This window comes from Rhinolophus sinicus, chromosome 17 (genome assembly GCF_057876585.1).
Source record: "Rhinolophus sinicus isolate RSI-liver-muscle chromosome 17, RSI-T2T, whole genome shotgun sequence".
Taxonomy (NCBI): Eukaryota; Metazoa; Chordata; class Mammalia; order Chiroptera; family Rhinolophidae; genus Rhinolophus; species Rhinolophus sinicus.
The window spans coordinates 179669484-179689807 of NC_142517.1; the positions used below are offsets into that span (position 1 = coordinate 179669484).

At 40.0% G+C, this 20324-nt stretch overlaps 1 protein-coding gene across 6 annotated transcripts in view; it reads right to left on the bottom strand.

The window, feature by feature from the left end:
• HECW2 (HECT, C2 and WW domain containing E3 ubiquitin protein ligase 2) overlaps positions 1–18527 on the bottom strand; it is a 336178-nt gene extending 317651 nt beyond the window's left edge. For 2 of the 6 annotated variants that reach the window (XM_019741308.3, XM_074339576.2), the window contains exon 1: positions 18388–18524. The gene's annotated coding sequence lies outside the window, so the exon portion shown is untranslated. Of the gene's footprint in view, positions 1–17620; positions 17980–18387 lie in introns of those variants that run through there. The other 4 variants (XM_019741310.3, XM_019741306.3, XM_019741307.3 and 1 more) reach the window with 4 other exon arrangements.
• Positions 18528–20324: the final 1797 nt, after the last annotated feature.

Consider the following 20324-nt stretch of genomic DNA (forward strand, 5'->3'; position numbering starts at 1 on the left):
TAAAATAAAATGCCAATAATATCATGTAACAGAAGGATAGTCAATGACATGGGAAAATATTACTAATAGGAAAATATTACTAATATAACAAGTGAAAAGCGTGGGTTTCAAACCAGTATAATTTTGATTTCCTTGTGTAAAACATATGTACATGGGGAAACAGCAGAAGACTGGGAAGATATACTAAAATGTTAGCATCGATTATTATTATGTGGAGAGTTTATGGTGATTTTCATTTTCCTTGTTTTATTTTACATTTCCCACAATGAACATTTCTATTCTGTAATCAGAGAGAAAATAATAACAAAAATTAATAATAACTCACACTATTTTAATGTGCTTACTGTGTGCCAAGCACTATTCTATGCACTGTACACATATTACCTCATTTATCCTACGAGGTAGTTAGTAACTCTATGAAGTAGGTATTATTAGCTCCATTTTATAATTGAATAAATGTCAATTAAAACAAAAAAAAAGTTTCACTTGGTAATTCTCTTAAATCTGATTAAAGTTAATTTTCTAACAGTTTCCAAACAGCAACCACTTAAAACTAATCAAGGCACTCCATCCATATCTAAAATCAGAGCCTCCAAGCTTAGACTGGGCTATGAGCTCAAAGTCAGGGAGGAAAGGGAGAAAAGAGAAAGGTTATAATCAAATATTTGCAGTGAGAACACTGATAATTAAGGATTTTGTGCCATGCTTCTTAGTTTCCGAATGTAAGCAGAGTTCTGAATTTAGCTATAGAGCTTTACATTACATTCTATATCCTTTCTCAATTGTGGGGATGGGGGAGGGGGAAATTTCCTTTTCACAGGATTAGATGAGCATACTTTCTGAAACCAAGCATCTCATTCTATAGCCTTCCTCATAGAAAAGAATTTCACATACTGCAACCATTCGAACATGATTAACTCTGCCCTTTTCACCAGGAGTAATGTTACTGCTTTACACATATCCTCTCTTTTTCCTGACTCTGAGTACATGTTGGCATATCCTCTGTGTAAAACAGAATATTCTAAACTTTCTGGACACGTAATCCCTGCTGTCTATGACCCAGCTGATGAATCTGCCAGGTTGTGAAAGCACTTTTGAATGTCTGCCGTGGAGGCAATAATAAAAGAGGATGCTGACCTGGCAAAGAATCTCTTGGAAATATATTTGATGGGCAAAGTTATCAGAAGCTACTTAAATCCCTACTCAATTTGACTGGAGCAGGCATGAAAAAAAAAGTGATAGGAATTATGTAATATACAAAATGTATATAGTAACGTGTACTGACCATTCAGTCACCACCTATGCCAGGCACAGTAGTAGGCATTTAAAGTATTACCTCATTAGGGCCTCACAACAACCAGAGAGGTATAGCTTAACCCTATTTTTACAATTATGGAACTCAAAAATTAGAGATTAAATAATTGCTACTAGGTTGCAAAACTAATACCTAAGCAGGAAAGTTGGGATTCAAACCCACATCCAGCAAATTCTAAATCCAATCTGTTTTCACTACATCATACTGCCGCCCTCTGTCAGCTCACTACACCAGCAGTTCCCAACGGACCTCCCACCTAGGTGAATCAGTGAGATGCAGCTGCAGTCTGGCATTGGCTTAAGGTATTTGCTTCAACAGTACGTATATTAGCCTATCAGAGTCCCATCTGACCTGTCCACCCCTCAGAAATATCTAGCGACGTGAGGAAGTCTCATATGTAGGGAGGAGATGCAATTCCTCATCATCACTAGATATAAGTGAAACATGTAGATCTGGGAAAACCTCTGATTTATATCAAGCTGAAATCAACATTATTAAAGTCAATGTCAGGCTAATGGGAGTTATTGACATCTAATGTTCAACTGATTACTACTCAGAGGGTTATACAATAACTCAGCAACTGGGTACTAACCGCCAGTGTCATGGAACAAAAAGGGGCATCCTACTGTGCTTAGAGAGCCCCAGCAGTTAGGATGCAAATAACAGAAGCCTCCTAAAGCCTTTCTTCATAGAGTTTTCCCTACTTGTTGAAGCGTGACTTCAAACATGTAACCACCTGGTGTCACAATACAGAGAATGTACAAAGCAGGAAAAGGGAGGAAAGTATTCAAGCACTTTCGCTTATGACTAGCAAAATGACTAAAAAAAAAAAAAGTCACTTTTTAAAAAGAATTTTCTTGATATTTGGAAAACATTTCTTTAAGTCTTCTTGGAAGAAGCAGTATGGGAAGGTCAATATCTCACAACTCTATTAAACCAGAAGTTTACAACAAATATCTGAAATGTTTTCGCTTGAGAAGGATTTTCCTATATGTGCTATTTCGTATCTGCTGGTACTTCCCAAGATGAGCCTTTCTCACCCAACCAGATAACTTGCAGAGGAGAGATAGTCTCATGAAAATAATTTCCAGTGCTTCCCAAACCTAATTTCCATATGGACTACCTGAATATAGTGCCCAAACGCAGATTCTGATGCAATAGGACTAGAACAGAGCCTAACACTCCGCATTTCTGCCCAACACCCAGGTGGTGCTGATCAGAGACGGGCATTTAGCAGCAAAGGTCTCAGCCGCTATGCTCCCCACCTCCACTCCAGGCAACAGAGCGTTACAGACATTCTTCATTGTGTTCATTTTTCTTGATAACCTGAAAAAATATTTTTTACTAGTTCAATGACACGACCTCTCTTTTGAAGAAATAATTGACAGGCACTTCCAGAAAATTAGTTTTCTTAAATCAGCTTTTCTGACTTAACAGTATCTCCGGACATCTTCTTGGTGGGTGCTCAAAAATCATTTTTCATAAGAGGTCCACACAATGGCTTTGTGATCAGAGTTTTTCCTTCCTCAGCAGCACAGCCAACGTCCAGCTGCAGAGAAAGAGCTGCTGTCTGGGAATGGACAAAGGTGAGGAGGAAGGGTAGGTTCTGCAAATCACAGAGCTGGATTTCCTGCAAACCTCTGAAACGGGTTATTGAATAGGTGGCTTGTGAGAATTTTAGGGGCAATAAAAAGAGGTATTCACTAGAAAACAGCATGGTTTCACTAAGAATAAGTTATACCAAACACTTTATTTCCTTTTTTTACAGTCTTATAAGAATGGTGGATTATGACAATGCTTTAGAGAGCATATCTAGCTTTCAACAAGGTATCTCTGAGTCTGTTAAAACAGTCTTATGGCGAAGAAGAGAGAAATTCAACCTCAATAATGTGCTGAATAGATTCACAGGTGGTTCAAACGCGAATATACAAAGACAACGGATGGATGAAATAATGTCAGCCTAGTAAGAGATCCATTCACAGCTCCTTCCCTTTCCCCCTCCAATCCCTCCCAACCTCCAACAAAATCAGAAACACCACCACAAGTTTTCAATGACAATTTAGTGGTTAAGGCTTAAAGAGAGGTTGGAAATAGAAAAAGGAGGTCAAGTACATGGCAGAGAAACAGTAGAGGATTTCCCAATTAAAATTTGGCAAAGATAATGGAAAAGGAGCACCAGTAAACATTATATTTCCAAAGTATCTGGGAGGAGGGAAGGACAGAGTGGAGATATATGTGAGAAGATTGGTTCAAAAGCTTTTTTTCCATCTTAAGCATCACGTTATTCTCCGCCTCTGGGACCACAGAGGATCCCAGAAGTCATCACTCCAGAGTTTTAATTCTGAATCATAAATCAGAAAAGGACCAGCTTTGAGAAACACACCAAAAATTGCCCTCTTGATGTGCTTATAAACTTCAGTAAATCAAAGTTATGCACACATCCCTAAACTAAAGGAGAATCTTCCATCAAGCAAGTGATAATAGAAGGAAGTTAATTTAATTGTGTAAAATGTCTAGGATACTTTTATTACTTCATTATAAAATAAATAAACTTTATTTTAGTCACTTAAAAATATTTATTCCCCAAAGCAGGAAAGTGCTCAAAGACTACAGGAGTCCTATGTAAAGAACAGAAGAGGCACCAGATTTAGGATAACTGGGGCATCTAAAAGTATAATATTGACAATCAATTATAACAGATTTAATTTTTAAAATTCATGAAACTATATTACTGCGGGGAGGGGAAAAGAAGCTCTTGCAGGATGCCAGCTATTAGATGAAAAGGAATGACAACTAGAAAATAATCCCTCTACAATCTCCAGTGTAATTCATTCAGGTAAGAATTACCTATGAAAGCTAAAAGTACTTGGGGGAAAAATTATTAAGAAATGGGATATTTACATGATCTTAAGCATCATCCCACAGATTACCTCCTAATCATAAAAGCACAAATGTACTGCTACGTGGGAATACTACGCTGGCCACCACTTACATGACTGCACTCCACAATCACCAACAGTAAGGTAATCAGACCTCATGTGCCTGTTCGTGTGATGCAATAGGTAATATCACCTCAGCTATCTTCTCAAAAATGCTTAAGCTGAATCTGAAAATTGGGAAATTAGCAGACAAATCCAGAACGTGGAACGTTCTACACTGGTCTGAACTCTTCAAAACAATCAATGTCAAAAAAAAAAAAAACAGAAGAGACATGACAATCAAATGAAATGCATGAAATTTTATTACATCCTGAATTTAAAAAAAAAGTTGTGGGATAATTTCAACATAAAATATACATGAGATGACTTTGAATTATCGTTAATTTCTAAGGTTCGACGATGATGATAACAATGACAATACTGGATATGGTAGGAGAATGTCTTCATTCTCAGGAAACATATAAGTATTTAGGAGTAATGTGTAATGGTGTCTGCAACTTATTTTTTTAAAGTTCAGAAAAATATATATACATATGTAGAGAGAGACTCAAATATGACAGAATGTTAACAATTGATTGGTATAGATGAAGAGTATATGAGTGCTTTTTCTTTCTAGTTCAACTTCTTTGTAGGCAGTAATTTTTCAAAATTAATGATTGGAAAAAAAGAAAAAATAATTTTATTTTAAACATTCATTAATTTTTTTATTCTCCCTCAGCCTCATTTTTTCCATAAAAGCTTGTGTTCCTCAATCTCATGCCTCCTACTACAGAAGTTTCCAGTATAAATTTATCCTGGAGTTTGGTAGGAATTATAGTTATCTCTGAACTATGCATTGATTATTCAAAACCTATACAGATTGTAATGAAAATGTACTTAAAAATAAATACATTTAAAAGTTTAATGAGCAGGGCAGTCTAATAGATAATATGTTAAAAACTGAGTGCTAACTTCTGTTTCTGTGCTTTCAATTTTTTTCAAGGCAAGCGTTTCAACTATTTCTTCAGAGATAATTAAAGAAACTCTGGCAAAATTCAAAGCTGTCTTCAGTCCAATGCTCCCCCACCAAGTTACCGATGAAGTCCAACCTAAGTGATTACAAGAGGCTGGTGGCTGTGTGACCCTATCCCTGTCTTACTACATGGAAAGATCTTCTTAAGCTTACTCACAAAATAAGTAGCAGTGATATTAGAGATCAAGAAAATAAGTACCAGAAGCTATAGGTTAAATCAATGGGAACTCAGTCTGAATTGGGGGAATTTAATCTAAAATGATGATGACAAAGCAGATGGTATAATTATTTTCCTTCGGCATTTTGCCCAAGAAATAGCAAACCAAGAAAGAATTCTTATGCAACAAATGAACACATTTTAGAGATGCTAAATTAAAACAAACAATCAACATATTCTTCACTTGTTTATTTCTTACGTTCTTATCAACAAAGAAAGTGAGGGATTAAAATACAAACAGATTTAAAGATCACCTTTCTCATCTTTAAAATATCTTTCAATGGAAATAGACTCAGCTTCAACCAAATTAACATACGACTTCAAAAAACTAATGAAAATCCCTGAATATCTGCCTACTTTTCACTTTTGTTTTTTTACCAGAAACTAGCTTCTGCTAAGAACTGCTTTCAAAAATGTTAATGAATGATCATTAACAATTGACAGAATAAAATTAGTAAGTAAGGAAACCAAAACCCAAAATAAAGTTGTCGTTCTTTATTCAAAAATAGTAACAATTGGCTATGAAAGATTAAAGATAATTTGTTATAGATTTAAATGTTTCTTTCTAACCACCAATGTCAAATAATATGTAGCACATACTTTCAAAATCAGGCAGTTTGAAATATCACTAAGTTTTCTCTACTTTTGTATATGTTTAAAAATACCAATAATAAAGATTTTTGGTGTTTCTTTAAGTTAGCAAGAGATTTCATAGTTTATTCCCTCCAGCCAAAGATCAGAAAAACAACTTTTAAAATTACAGAGGCATTTTAAATTCTCACTTCTGCAGCAAATCCATATGCTGAGAATATCTTGGCTAAATAAATGAATTGCTTCTAGCGATGACCCATTTTAAAAGAAAAATCTAACTAAAATTTTCACAAGTGAAATTAAATTACTCTAATGGACTACTTACCTCAAAACCTACTTATGTGTTATCTACATTAAAACCATTCTAAGAAATAGTGTGAAATGGTTATTAATAGTACTTTTTTAAAAAATGTTAAAACAAAAAAGATATGTTTCTATAATATCTGTGGTCTTCGTGTATTTAATTCAGGCCTTTTCTGGCTTTAAATAGCACAATTTTCCTGAAGTAAAAGAAGCATTGCTTAAGAGTTATCTAAGCATTCAAAAATAAAAATAAGCAAGTTACTCATCATTAGAAAATGATCTTCACAGTTAAAAGCTAATAATTATTGCGCATATTTTATATGCCAGAAACTGAATAAATAATCTATATGTATTACCTCACCTAACCCTCCAGACACCCCTCTGAGGAAGAGACTACTATTATCAACATTTTAAAGATGAGGAAACTAAGATTCAGAAAAGTAACTTGTAGATTGCCAGGCATTCCCCGAAATCTAATCTTCCCTTCTTTCCGAATAACAGAGTTTAGCTGGGCAGATGACCATCCGTGCAGTTTGGGCGTGGTCATGGACTGAGTTCTCAGCAATCACTCTTATTGGTGAACTACGTTCTCATGAATGAGTGGCAGTGATATATGCACTCCACGTTGCACGCTTAGTCTGTCTTCTCATAGGCTGGAACACAAATATGGGACTGAGGCCACTTCAACCGTGAAGATGATGACAGCACCCTAAGGGATGGCATAGCAACAAAATCAAAGAAATGACCAGTGCTCAGTGAAACTATCCATCCTGGACTACCTGTCTACTTGTTAAATAATAGAAAATACATACGCATATATTAAAACCCACTGAAATTTAGACTTTATAAATGGTGAATTTCATGGTATGTGAATATCTCCATAAAGCTGTTGTTTTTTAAAATCAGTAAGGAAAATGTATACCTACAGAATGACTTACCACAAGAGAAAATAAATGTTGTCTTATAATCATGTCAGGTCAACAAACATTCACTGACCCACACTGTGCTAAATACTGGGGATGCAAAGACAAATAATAAACAGTCCTGACCCTTAACGAATTTCATTGTTAACAAGAAATATAATCAATAATAAATCTTAAGAAATAATTTTGATTTATTTCCCTAGTGTTTGCTCTCAAAATAGATAAAACGCTAATTTTAACATTAAAACGTACTTGAAAACCCAATTTCTGTCAAACTTTAAATATTCGTAGCTACCCAAACTCAACAACCAGATGTAATTAGCTCAAATCCTATCCCAATCACACCTCTCTCCCAGCACAAGGTCCAAGCGGTGGTCTAGCCCCTGGCCTTCACTGCCCTGTTGCCGTGTGTGTTCCCAGTTTGAGGGTGCCACGTAATTTCCATGTCTCCATTTCCTCACCATCATCCCAACCCCACACTTACCTCTCTTTCAGATATTATAGGACCTAAGTTTTATTCCTTTAGGCACCTCTTTCCTTCAAACCCTCTTAATTACTGAGGTTCTTCAGATACATAGTATTTTAAGTCAGGTCATCAAAGAAAATGTAGCTCCCTTCTTTTACATCTTTTTATTTCTTTTACTTAGTAAAAATCCAAAATGGTCCCTACCAGGACCAAAATGCCTCTACCTGTGTTTGGTGCCCTGCACTGAAAAAGCCGGGGAGTCACCGCACCTCATGTTTTGTTGCTCCAGAACAGGGGCTGCGAAACAGATGCAGGCAGCATATGAGTTTTGTTTGGCCTGAGCTGTTCTAAAAACATTTTAATTACCAACATATTACACTCGAGAGATGTTATACATACAAACTTACATTTTAGCTTCATTTGAAAAACCTGAAGATGTGACCATGCTGGACCAAATTCCCATGTGGCAACAATTGCATGAACTGAGTGATGACACTTCTTCTCCCTCTGATGAAGAATGCCTCCCCATGATCCTCACTTCACAAGGTTTCCACGCACTGCACTTCCACCTGCTTTCATTGTGATCTGCTGCCTCCTGAGGGGTGGATCTGAGACTAGTCCAAGCCCCAAGAGTTAGAAGTTGGGGATGACCTCCTGCCTTAGCTTTGGGTTTAGGTTGCATGCCCATGTCCTCGACCTTTGCCACGCTCTCCTACTTTCTCACTCCAACAACTGATTCACCTTTCTATAATCACCATCTTGTCTAACATCTAAGTATCAAGCCACTTACTAAATTACTCTAGGGCATTCCCACACAGGCAGCTTCCGGCCTGGCAAGCTCCCCCACAAAGCAGTGTCATTCCAGGCCACAGGGCAGAAAGCACTGAGAAGCTCATCTATAGACTAATGAAATCTTCATTTCCACACTTACTTCTCTTTGAAGATAAATTCTCCTCCTAAATTCCTAAATTTTGAGTTAGAACAGTGAGTCTCCACCTTTACTGTGTATACGACACATCTGGGGATTTTGTTGAAATGCAGGTCTGGCATGGGGACTGAGACTCTGCATTTCTAACAAGCTTCCAGGTGGTGCAGATGCCGCTAGTGTGTGGACCACGCTTTGACAAGGAAGGAGCTAGAAGACTTAGAAAAGGAGAAGGAGGTTTCTGAGATGAGAATTATCTGAATGAATTAAACCTCTAAGACTTGGCTTTCTTCCATTTTAAACTAAGAAAATGTGAATCTTTCAGCATCTGTGCCAACTTAATATCCGACTTATATAAATAACAGCCTTTCATAATGGTCCATGAGAAAAACACAGATGGTTCCTTCAGCCATTAGGCATTGATTATTGTATATTCATCCCATGATCAATACTGGGCATTGTACAGAGCATTTGGCCAAGTTTCCATATATTCAGTGTGCTTAAAATCTAGTTGGCAAAAAGACTAACAGGAAACAAAATAACCAGTGTACCACCTAAAGCAGATCTTAATTGCTATAAAATAGTGATTCCCAAGGGGGTAGCATATCAGCATCTGTGGTGGGGCAGGGAGGAGATGTCAAATCAAACACATTTCCCTCTATTCCCCTGCTCCGCTCCCGCCAGATTATGATACTCATTCTACCCCCACTCTTGCTGTCAATCACTGATAAAGACAGCTGTATTTACTTTTAGGAATGCCATACTCTTCAGAAGAGTAAGATTGGGAAGAGATGATGAAAATTACTGTTTTTAAATTGTATACCGAAAGGCAATGGAGCTATGGAACCTGGAGGCATAAGTAGTAGAACTGGTGGGCTTTCAGGTGGGAAGTGCTTCCTGTGGTAAAAGTACTGAGGTAGAGATGCGTCCAGGGTATTCATGGGATGGAAAGAAGACCTGCCTAATTAAAGTAAACCAGAGTGCACCACTGGCCACCATTTCATTCTGAGTGGAGGAAGCACAGAAACAATCTCCTAAGAACTTAATGACCACCTGTTAAGAACGTTAGCGAGATACTTCACATGAAGGCTGAACTAGTTTGCCTCTGAGGTCCTTTCCAATTTTTCCTCAACTGCAGAACAAAATCTGAATTTTCCTCTAACATGTAATTCTAACCTGAGTCACTCGTCTTGCCTGCTGTGTACCATGGGAAATGAGAGAAGACAATATGGATATGTTGAAGAAAAAGATAGCCTAAATCGCTGCATCCAGTCAATTTCTCCCTGCTCAGCATCCCCAGTTCTTTGAGACTCTTCTCATAGGTTTTATTTCCAACTCTGTCATCCATCATCTTTGTAACTCTTCTCTGAACCCTGTCCAAGTTCCCACATCCCTCTCATACAGGCAAGTGATGAATTACACTTCAGGCCTTCCCTGACCACTCCATCTAAAGGAAGTCTCAGTTACACTCCATTCTCTATCAAAGTCCCCATCTACAGAGCACCTATCACATTCTCAACTATGTTTTTTTCATTTTTTACTTAAGAAATATTTCAAAAATGTATTCAGAAGTTCATATAGTTCAGAAGTTAATATAATAGGAGACAATATACCACCACCCAGATTTAACAAATGTAAACATTTTTGCTACATTTGCTTTGCAATTACATAGTTGTTTATCATGTCCTGGTTGCCTGTTTCCTACTAGATTCTCTTTTTTAATCTGGGCAAGGCCATGTCTAATTATTAATTTCTTTATACCTATCACTTAGCACAGAGCTGGCACATATACAGGCTCTCAATGTTTGTCCCATAAATAATGCATGAATGGCTTCTGTCCTAGAATTGAATAATGGCCATCACTATAGAAGAGTTATTAGACACAAAGACAATAACTCCATCGCTATTTAAGTTAAAAAAAAAAAAACAGGAAATGGATCTTTATTGAAGAATGAGGGCTCAAATTTAAATGTGTGTTATATCTGGATATAACACATTAGAGTGGGTTTGCTGAGCAAGTAACAGAACTTCCCTTCCCTAGAGGTCCTGGATAGTACATAGTACACATATCTGCACAAAGACATGGGGATATAGGAGATGAGCTCCCAATGTCTCTTTTAGTTTAAAGATGCCAACTCAATGGCTTAAAGAAAGAACAACGGAAGGGGTGCGGGGGGAAGGGAGAGAGGCGTGAAGAAGGGAGACCTATGGGAAGAGAATCAAAAACACTAGAGATCATTTATTTTTTTTAGATTAGTTCAGGGGTAATATAGATCATGTCCTGAAAACCTTTGAGTATCAAGTCCATTTGTCTGAAACGAAGCCACACTTAAGGCAAAAGTATAAGCAATATCATGTCCAATTGTCAGACTTCTCCACCTCCTTCTATCTATACCCCGTGCCACCCTGTATCTTAAAACAAGACCCTAAAAGCCTAGGTTCCTCCCACCATGGTTCTCTATGTTTTCAAATACCAAGTATACACCTGTACCCTCTCCCCATCAAAATTATTGGGTCTAAGTTCATCTTCTTTGTGTTCTTATTATTCCAGTGGGTCACTGAGATATAATATGCCCGTTTAAAGGACTGTCCATTACTGAAAATATTACCTCCTTAACCCATTCTGGTCAATGTGGACCTCCAACTCTCTAATGAAAAAACTTCTTAGTAGTAAGATTATGGTCAAATGCTTTGTTAACAATTCTTCCTTCCCTCCGTCCTTGACATGTTTCACTGCAGTAGAGTATATTACTGAGGTATGCCACTTGGTATAAGGGAAATCTTTTCTAATCATTGCTGTGAAGAAACATTTTTCTTACTCCACAGATAAAATATTATATGAGCGCATTTCCCTAAACAGCCAGCATACATCAGCATAGAGAAGAAGTTTTATACCCCCTGCCTGTCACTTTGCACAGCACACTCATACACTGGGCGGCCACAATTTGATTGTATCCAGTTTTCACTCTCTTTTACTATTTCCTCAAGATCAGAAAGCACTACATCTACGTGAATGGAGTAGCATGTGGATTGGCTTCTACCACAGGTACAACTTCTTTTCTTCACGAAGCCATCACCTTCTTATCCGAACATGAAACTGGTACTCTGTCAGTCCCGCCCCCTGAGCAACTTTTCCAGTCTCCCAAATAATGGTTAACCAAAAGAAAGATCTCTTCCCTTATAGTTCAAGTGTTCAGTAATAAATGAACAAAGAATCACCAAGCACTCCTCCCTGAACAAATGCCAAGAACTGATTCATTCTCTGCATGACATTGGTGGTTTCATCCAACCGTGAAGTGAAATATCTGCCAGCACGAACTTGATAGTAATCGTTCCTTCACACTCTTACTCCACTGATATTATACAACAGCCAACCATGTCATTTGACAAAAGAATTCTGTCAATAACCTGGTTTCTCTCTAAGGACAATGTTTGTCTTTAACTTTCCAGCTGATTTTCCAAGTGTCTTTTCAATAATATGATTCATATTTTTGCTACAAGGATTTTTTAATGATGCTACTGGAGTTTTAGTCTCTTACCTACCTTTAGCAATATAATACATTAATTTTGTAATGGAAAGCATTATTCTGTACTTGTCCTGGGAAACTTCAATAGCATAACAGAGAAGCCACTGTGCTTTGTTTGAAAATGACACCAAAATATCCATGGCTTCCTGCCACTATTAGACAAAGTTTCATAACAGGCAATGACTGGGGATTAGTAGTGAATGGATGGTAAGCCCAATAATACACGGTTTTGAGATAGTCATCATAATACTTTCATTTGCACTTTTCAACTTCAGGTACTGTTTTAAAATCATCACTCCCACGAATTCCCTTGTTTTTATACATAGAGATTCTCATTTTATATTTGCAGTGCGATTCAGTTCTCCAAATTATTTACGACATTCTGAACTGTAGCATTTACGTTACTATTTTCATCACTATTTTCACTCTTCAGTGAACCATTTTTGAGCCACTAATCTATTTTTGTGAAATAAGGATACAATTTAAGACAGAAACAACAAAAAATGTTATTTTAACAAATAAACAATAAGAAAATGAAATAAAAAATATATTAACCAAGATAAAGTGCACCATATGAAACATAAGCTATTTTAACCAGAGTTATTTTCATAACACAAACACAACTGCTAATATTATGATTTTTAAGAACATAATGGGATTTCTGCTGAAATCATAGTTACTCTCGTATCTCAAGGTGCTACACGCTCTGCCATTCCTACACCACCTTTCTGATTTCATTTCCAACTTCCCCCTGGCCACACTACCTTATCATGTTGGTCTTCTTGCTAATCTTTGAACACATCCAAACATATTCTTACCTTTGGGCCTTAGCACTGGTTGTGCTCTCTCCTGAAACACTCCCCCTAACCTCTCTCACCTTCTTTTCAGTCTTTGTTAAGGTCTCTTTCACCATGAGGGCTACTCAACCATATTTATCCTATTCTACTTTCTCATTCTCCCAAATTACTTACCTCTTTCTAGCATGTTATATAATTTATTTATTTATTTGGTTTATTATCTGTCTCCCACTTCCACCCCTCCACTCCCAATGGAATGAAAACTTCACAAGGGTGGGAATCTTTGTTTTATTCCTTGGTATATCCCCAGCACCTACATGAGAGACTGACTCATGGAAGGTGCTCAGTAAATAGTAATGGAATGAATGAAATTTTTTCATTGCTTTTCCTTTCTAACCACTAAACCGTCTGTGGATCTTACTTTGAGAATTAAACAGAAAATGGGGAGCCATCAAAGGCTTTTAAGCAAGAGAACTGTGCCAACAGATTGGTATTAGAACCACACAGGTAAAAGATAATTTAAAGCTTGGAAAGGCCGGATACAGTGTTAGTTAAAAAGTCGATCCATGAAAGAGATGATGAAGGCCACAATTTTTCAGATGACTTGGCCTCTTAAGTGGATGTTATGAACACCACAATACACATATCTACCGATATGTGATCAATGTCTGTGTAAACATACACACAAATACACATATATGCATATGCACACATAAACATATATGATAAACAAATCTAGAAGAAGCTAAAGACATTTTTCTATCATATGGGTATTTTTCATATAAAAGCTAATGACTTGGGTCATAGTTAAGACAACCATACTTTGCAGTTTTCCTGGGAGAGCCCCTGTTTATAGTTTTTAATCTGGTGCCCCTTCCAGTTAGTGTCCCCCATTACTCTCAAAAATGCCCTTGTCTGGACCAAAAAATTACATAGTCATCCTACTTATAAAGGAGATAACATAAATTTCTTCTTTTCGGGCATGCTGACCAAGCTTCTGGGGATTTTAATGGAGTGAGTATGCAAAAGGTGACAGCCATACTTAATTCTAACACCTACTGGCCACCACTGCAATTGAACTATTTCAAACAGGTGATTCTCTGGCAAAGGAGCACAGCAACTACTGCAGAAATAGGTGCCACAAGCTTCCTATATCTAGCTTTGGAACAATCTCAAACCCCTACAAGAATTTCCACATGGTGAGCAGGCTCACCAAGTTCTCCTCTGCAAGCCCTCTGTATGAAAAGCTAAGACCCAAACCCAAGATTGAAGTCAGAGAGAGGACAGAAAACAAAGGCTCTTCTATTATCCTCAGAGCCTAGAGAGCATAGAAACTGGGAGAATGTGGAGTCAAGTCTTCACAACAATACTTGTGTTCTGAACTCTCAGTAAATATCCAAGAATTGGACCAAACACTAAATCTTGAAACTTGCATTCATATCTGCTAGAGCCATGCATCCAACAGGTCTGCAAACAGGTTTTGTTGAAGCTGCTCTCCCGAGTCACAGGAGTTGTCCTAATTCATGTCAGCCCTAGATAAATGGGCAAGTCTTAATTCTTATCGTTCTTGAAGACAATCATAACATAGGCTTAGAGCCATATTAGACATTTAACAACATAAGGACTATTTTATTTCCTATGTGTAAATAGATGGCAAGCAATCAATTACCTTATTCTTCTATCTTCCTTGCTATTTTTTTCTGTATGCATATTTTGGTTTATTTATTTATTTTTTACCTTTCTTACCTTTGCATTTAACAAATGAAATAAAGCTTGACTTAAAATCTGAGGTCAAGAAAGGGCGGTAAATAGTCAAGATTTCTTAACATGTGGATGACCATATAATTTATTATATGGAAGACCATATAATTTATCATCCAAACCAGGACATTCTAAATGTGAAAAGAGATGCATTTGATAATTTGATAAGCTAGGTCAACAGGAATAAACTGGGGCTATTGCAGGCAAACCAAGAGGATGGTCACCCTTCTAATCCCTCATTCATATCCCCATACAAAAGGCATCCTGTGTGTAAAGAAGCAACCTCTGCCTCTGTTAGGTCAACCACGCTTCAAACACAGTCTTCTCTCTTTCATGCCAGGCCTGTCTTTCCACAATGGAGCTGGAAATTCCCTGTCCAACACACCATGCAAAACTGGTTCCATTTGTACCCAAGAAAGCAGGCAGTAACACCCTAGAATGTGGATCCAGGCCAGGTCCACAGCAAGCCCCAGGCTTGGAACCTCAGGTTTCTCTTAAAGGAACACTTCACAAGCAAGACGGCAACCTGGTGAGATACCAGCCACTGATTTAACAAATATTTGAATGTTAGACTCTTTCACTGATGCCGGGGGACATGCTGAAACTGGAAAGAGCCCAAAAGCCACCTCTCCTGCAAAACACATTCATCCAGAAGAAAGGCTGTATTATAGCATCTGTCCTCAACTACAGGTAACAACCTTTGTTTCTTTTACTTTTGCTGAAATCAGTGCAAAAGTCTTTAAAAGAGTAAGAAAATATGTTTTTCTCCCAAGATCACATTGCCCAAGTTCAACAGTCAATGCTTACTTGTATTCCAAACCTCCTGTTCAGAGAGGTCAAGCATTGCTCATGCTCTTCATTAAATATAGTCCAGTGGCTGCTGAATATTAGTTTACTGGAATATATTCTCTCACATTCATGAAGAGGGAAGACCAATTTTGTAGTCTAACTGCAATCGACAATTATTGCAATCTACTCTACAATTGCAGTTAGACTACACTAAATAGTACACTAAACAAAGAATTTATAACAATGGTAGGAACAGAACAGCTACAGCTTAGTTATCTCAAAAGCTCAGAATGACTTTGATTTCTTCACGGACTCCAGTGTCAGTCATTCATAAAGATTCATTGCCAAAGGCTGCTCAGTGCTGTGACAGAGGCAATGGTAAATGAAAGCAATGGTAAAGATATCCATAGCTGAGAGTCGGGTTTGGAGGGCAAATGCTGGGAGTTAGGGAACCACCTGTCATGGAGATGGTGGAAGAAACGCCTTTTGAATTCATACAGATTAGACTAAAGTCCTTCCAGCTAGGAGACTTGCCCAAGGAACTGTTTGTTGAAATGAACAAGAGCTAAGAAGAGTGTTGACTGTTTTCCCCCCATAAGTGGTACAATAATCTCAAATTCAAAGATATTTTTGTTAATATAACTGTTTAAACTGCTTCACATAACCACAAATGGGGCCAAAATGTGCCAAAAAAATAATCAAAACAAATAGCTTAATAATGACCTTTTAAACATACAAAGAAAGAAATTAACTGGTTAGCTTTCTGGATGGTAAGGTAATAATGTCTCCTTAGGGAGATCAAAATTATATTTTCCCCACCCTCCACTCCACCTTACCCCACCTCCCAACTGTGAAGTGGATAATTTCTGAGGAATACAATGATCCTTTATGCTGGGTATCTTGTCTGCTAAGGATGCCATCTGTCTCCCACACTATATAAACAATCTCTGCAGGAATCTTCTGATGACCAAACAGATTAGCAACCTCCAGATTTTCACACCATTAATAATATCCCCATCCAGATTAGGCCTCTTGTTTCAAAACTCCAAAGATAAGCCTAATAACTGATCCCTTTTTGTTTGTGGGTAATGTGAGTGTAATTTTAAAGATAACCTCTCAGAACACACAGCCATCTGTTGGGAAAATGGGGGGAGGAAGGGAGAAAGAATAAAAGCTCTTGAGCATCGAAGAAATGAGCCCTTGAGGGAATAAAAGAAATAGTAAACTGAAAATCATACTTGTAAGACAAATACATGGAATTTCACCAGGTCTGAAAAAGGACTCCACTATTTACGTTAAAATCATTTTCATCCAAATGACAAAGTATAGAAAACTATTCATGAAAAGACAAGTTTCACACTTTGACAAAGGTATGTACAATGAGAATTCAAAGTTTTCTTGACTCTAGGACAGTGAAAACAGAAACATACCACAGCAAGGCTGAAGCCTGCTGAAAGTTTGCCTACCGTCCACCTCTATCTAGCACAATAGCTGACGCTTGCCTTCTGGAAGATTAATATCTATTTGATCGCTTGTTACTCTGTGAGCTCTCTGTATTGTCTCCAAACACTTCAAACTCTAAAAGAAATAAACGTGCTTGTAAAGATGTTCCTAAAATTAATGATGATGATGATGATTTTCATCATCATCATCATCAAGGAAAACACTCGCGCACTGCTAACAGAGAAAAAGACAAGGCATAGAAGAGCCAGCCCTCTGCAGTTGCACGTCCTCGTAGAAGTCTACGTCTAAATCTGCAGCCCCAGTTTCCTCCAGGCCCCAAGCCCCAGCAGAGGATGTTCACAACACATTCCAATCAAAAAGGAAATGCAGCCTCCTCTCCCACAAGTGATGCTCAGGTGGCCCCAAAAGTCTCAGCTCCCCAGGATAACCAAGCCCTGGGACACGTCCGGGTGTCTTTCACTCGCGTTTTAGGGCAGCGGAAGTCAAAATGTCAAATGAATAACCGCGTTGGAGCGCAAGCGAGGAAAACAAAGCCACCTCCCGCTGTCTGGTACCTACCGCGCGAGGACCCGGCGCCGGCCGCGCACTCACCTGGGGCTCTGCAGACAGGAACGGGGCCGCGGGACGGGAGGGCGCCCCTGCAGTCGACCGGACCCGCGGCCCCGGTGCCCTCTGGCCGGTCCGCGCGCGCCGCGGGGAAAGCTGGCGGCCGGGGACACCGCTGCGCTTCGCATGCAGCTCCTGACTGCGGCGGCCGTTCCCACCCGGCCAAGGGACCGTGCGCTGCCGCCTCGGACCCCGCGACCCCAAGGCAGGCACTAGAGAGACGCGGCGCAGGAGCAGAGCGCGCCCGGCGCGCCCCTCAGCGGCTCTTCCCGCCGCCCTCCGCAGCGGGCTGGGTCTGCGCTCGCCTTTGTGCTGGCATCTTCCTTCGCTCCCCACGACACTCCGAGCTCCTCTAGCGGCTCCGCGCCGCCGCCCACCCACGGGTTACGCCGCGCCCCCCGCGCGACCCGCCGGTTGTGCCGAGTCAGCAGCGGCGGCAGCGGGGACGCGCGAAGCCATGTCTCCCGCCCGCGCTCGGGAGAGCGATGGGGGTCCGAGCGCCGCAGGGAGGTTTACGGCCGAGCTCCGCGGCCCCGGCCCGGCCCGGCAGCGCGCGGCTCCCGGCCGCTTGCTCTCCAGGCGTCGCCCGCGAGCAGCGCGTCAGCCCTCCTGCGTCTCTCCCTCTCGCGGCTCAGCCGGCTCGCCTGGCCTCCCTCCCGCCGCCACCTTCCTCCCGCCCGGCGGGCCCAAGCGCCCGCTGCAACCCCTGCGCCTCGCCGGCCCTCGGAGGTCTAAGGGCCCCGTCCGCTCACCTCCGGCGGCGCCGGCGCCCCTCCCGCTAGACGCCTCGGCAGCATCTGCCCGCACCTCACTGCGGGTCTCTTGGCTGGGAGCCTCCTGCACGTCGGAGAACAGGGAAGGGGGGACCGGAGGGACAGCCAGACCTTAGCCAGCTGGACCTTCCTGAGGAAGGTGCGGGAGAGCGGGGAGGGAGCAGCTGGGCAGAGGACGAATCCCGAGGCTGCGGAGGAGCCGTAGTAGCTCTCCTGCGACGCCGAAGGACAGGAGGGTTCTGAGAGGCGCCGTGGAGGGCGAGAGGAGACCCTCTGAGGTCATGCAGACAGGACTCTTCTTAAATCCCACCGGAAAGCTGAATGGCATGCCTCGGTTTCCCCAACAGCAAGGGCGAGACGGTAACACTCGTAACCTACACGGGGTGTGGTCACGATTAAAAATGGATTATTGAAAGCTCTCTGAGCTACTTTGCCTAAAGAGGGCACTAAAATTTTAAAAATATATGTATAACCACCATATATATACTAATAAATATATATAAATATTAGCTTTCTGTTTATTTCTGTAGCATCTTTATTGACTTAGTCCCACTTAGGAGAAATAGTAAAAACGCTGAAATGTAAGGCTATTTCCCCCGTGCATGGTATCAATCCAGATATGGAAAACTTTACTGGATTTTTACGGTTTAACAACTATAGCCACATGGAGGAAATCCCAAAACATTTTCCTTTAGGAAGTACCTCTCCCACTCGTCCCCGAGCCTCTGTGGTTCCAGGATACTGACACCTCCCACCTTCACTCCCCAGAACTGACCTGTCATCATATTCCAGACCACAGTGGTTGGTTTTGGTGTGGGCATACTGATCCCGGAACTCAATTTGGAGCTTTGCTGAATCAGTTCAGAAAAAGAAGCATTTAAACTAGGATAACTAATTTGAAGGATATAAGCCAGTGATAACAAGTACCGCCAATGCATACGAATGAAGCCAACTTAAAGAGAAGAAAAGCTGAAGGAGAGAGAATAATGTCTTTTGAACCTTAAGAGGCAAATATGACTGAAGTGAACTCTACCCCTGAAGCTAATCAATTCCCCTCCTTTTTATTTCCTCAGTTCAGTTTCAGCTGTGTTCTGTCACATGTTACAAAAATCCCTGACTTTTTCCCCTGGATCTATCCATCCCAGGCATCACTGGTAGTCTACTCCACAGAATCAATGAACTCCACTCACACACCACAAAAAAGAAAAGGTCCTATTCTTGTTCCTACTGGAAGAATGGGGCTCCCAAGAGATCCCACATGACGTTCTCTTTCTACAACTTGCTCTTGACCGAGCAACCCCACACCTGCAACCCTTAACTTCCTGTATTGATCAATCACTATTGCAATCTAGTTTTAAACAAACAAACCCAAAAAAAGGATTAAAATAAGTAGAGCTAAAATGGTCCATTATTGCTGCCTTTACGTTTAAAAAAAAAACAAAACTTTTCTCTCACCTTAGAAGCAGCCCCATTTATCTTTAAAATGTTCTATATATCAAACATTAAACCTGAAGCTAAGATATCAAGTGAGATTAGTAACAAAGTCATCCTAAAATCTCAGACTTGCAACTGTGTGTAAAGGTTAGGTTCTTTCATACGGCACTCCCCATCTCACATCATCACTACTACCTAACTTGGGCCTCCCTCCGTATGATCCATGACTGGTTCTCACCTAACCTCTTCTTTAACCATTCCCATAAAGAAAACTCAGTATTTCACAAGCTGGTCAATTCTACATTGAAACTGGCCAAACATTAGTGATTCCTTATATTGAGTAAAAATACTTCTTTCAGCTCGTTGGATGCCAAATGCAAAAGACAGACTTGTGACCCACTTGAATTGTCTCTTCCAAGATTTTTGCATGGCCCTTAACTGCTTCCTGTGACACTGTCCTGACCCTTCACCATCCTGGGTTA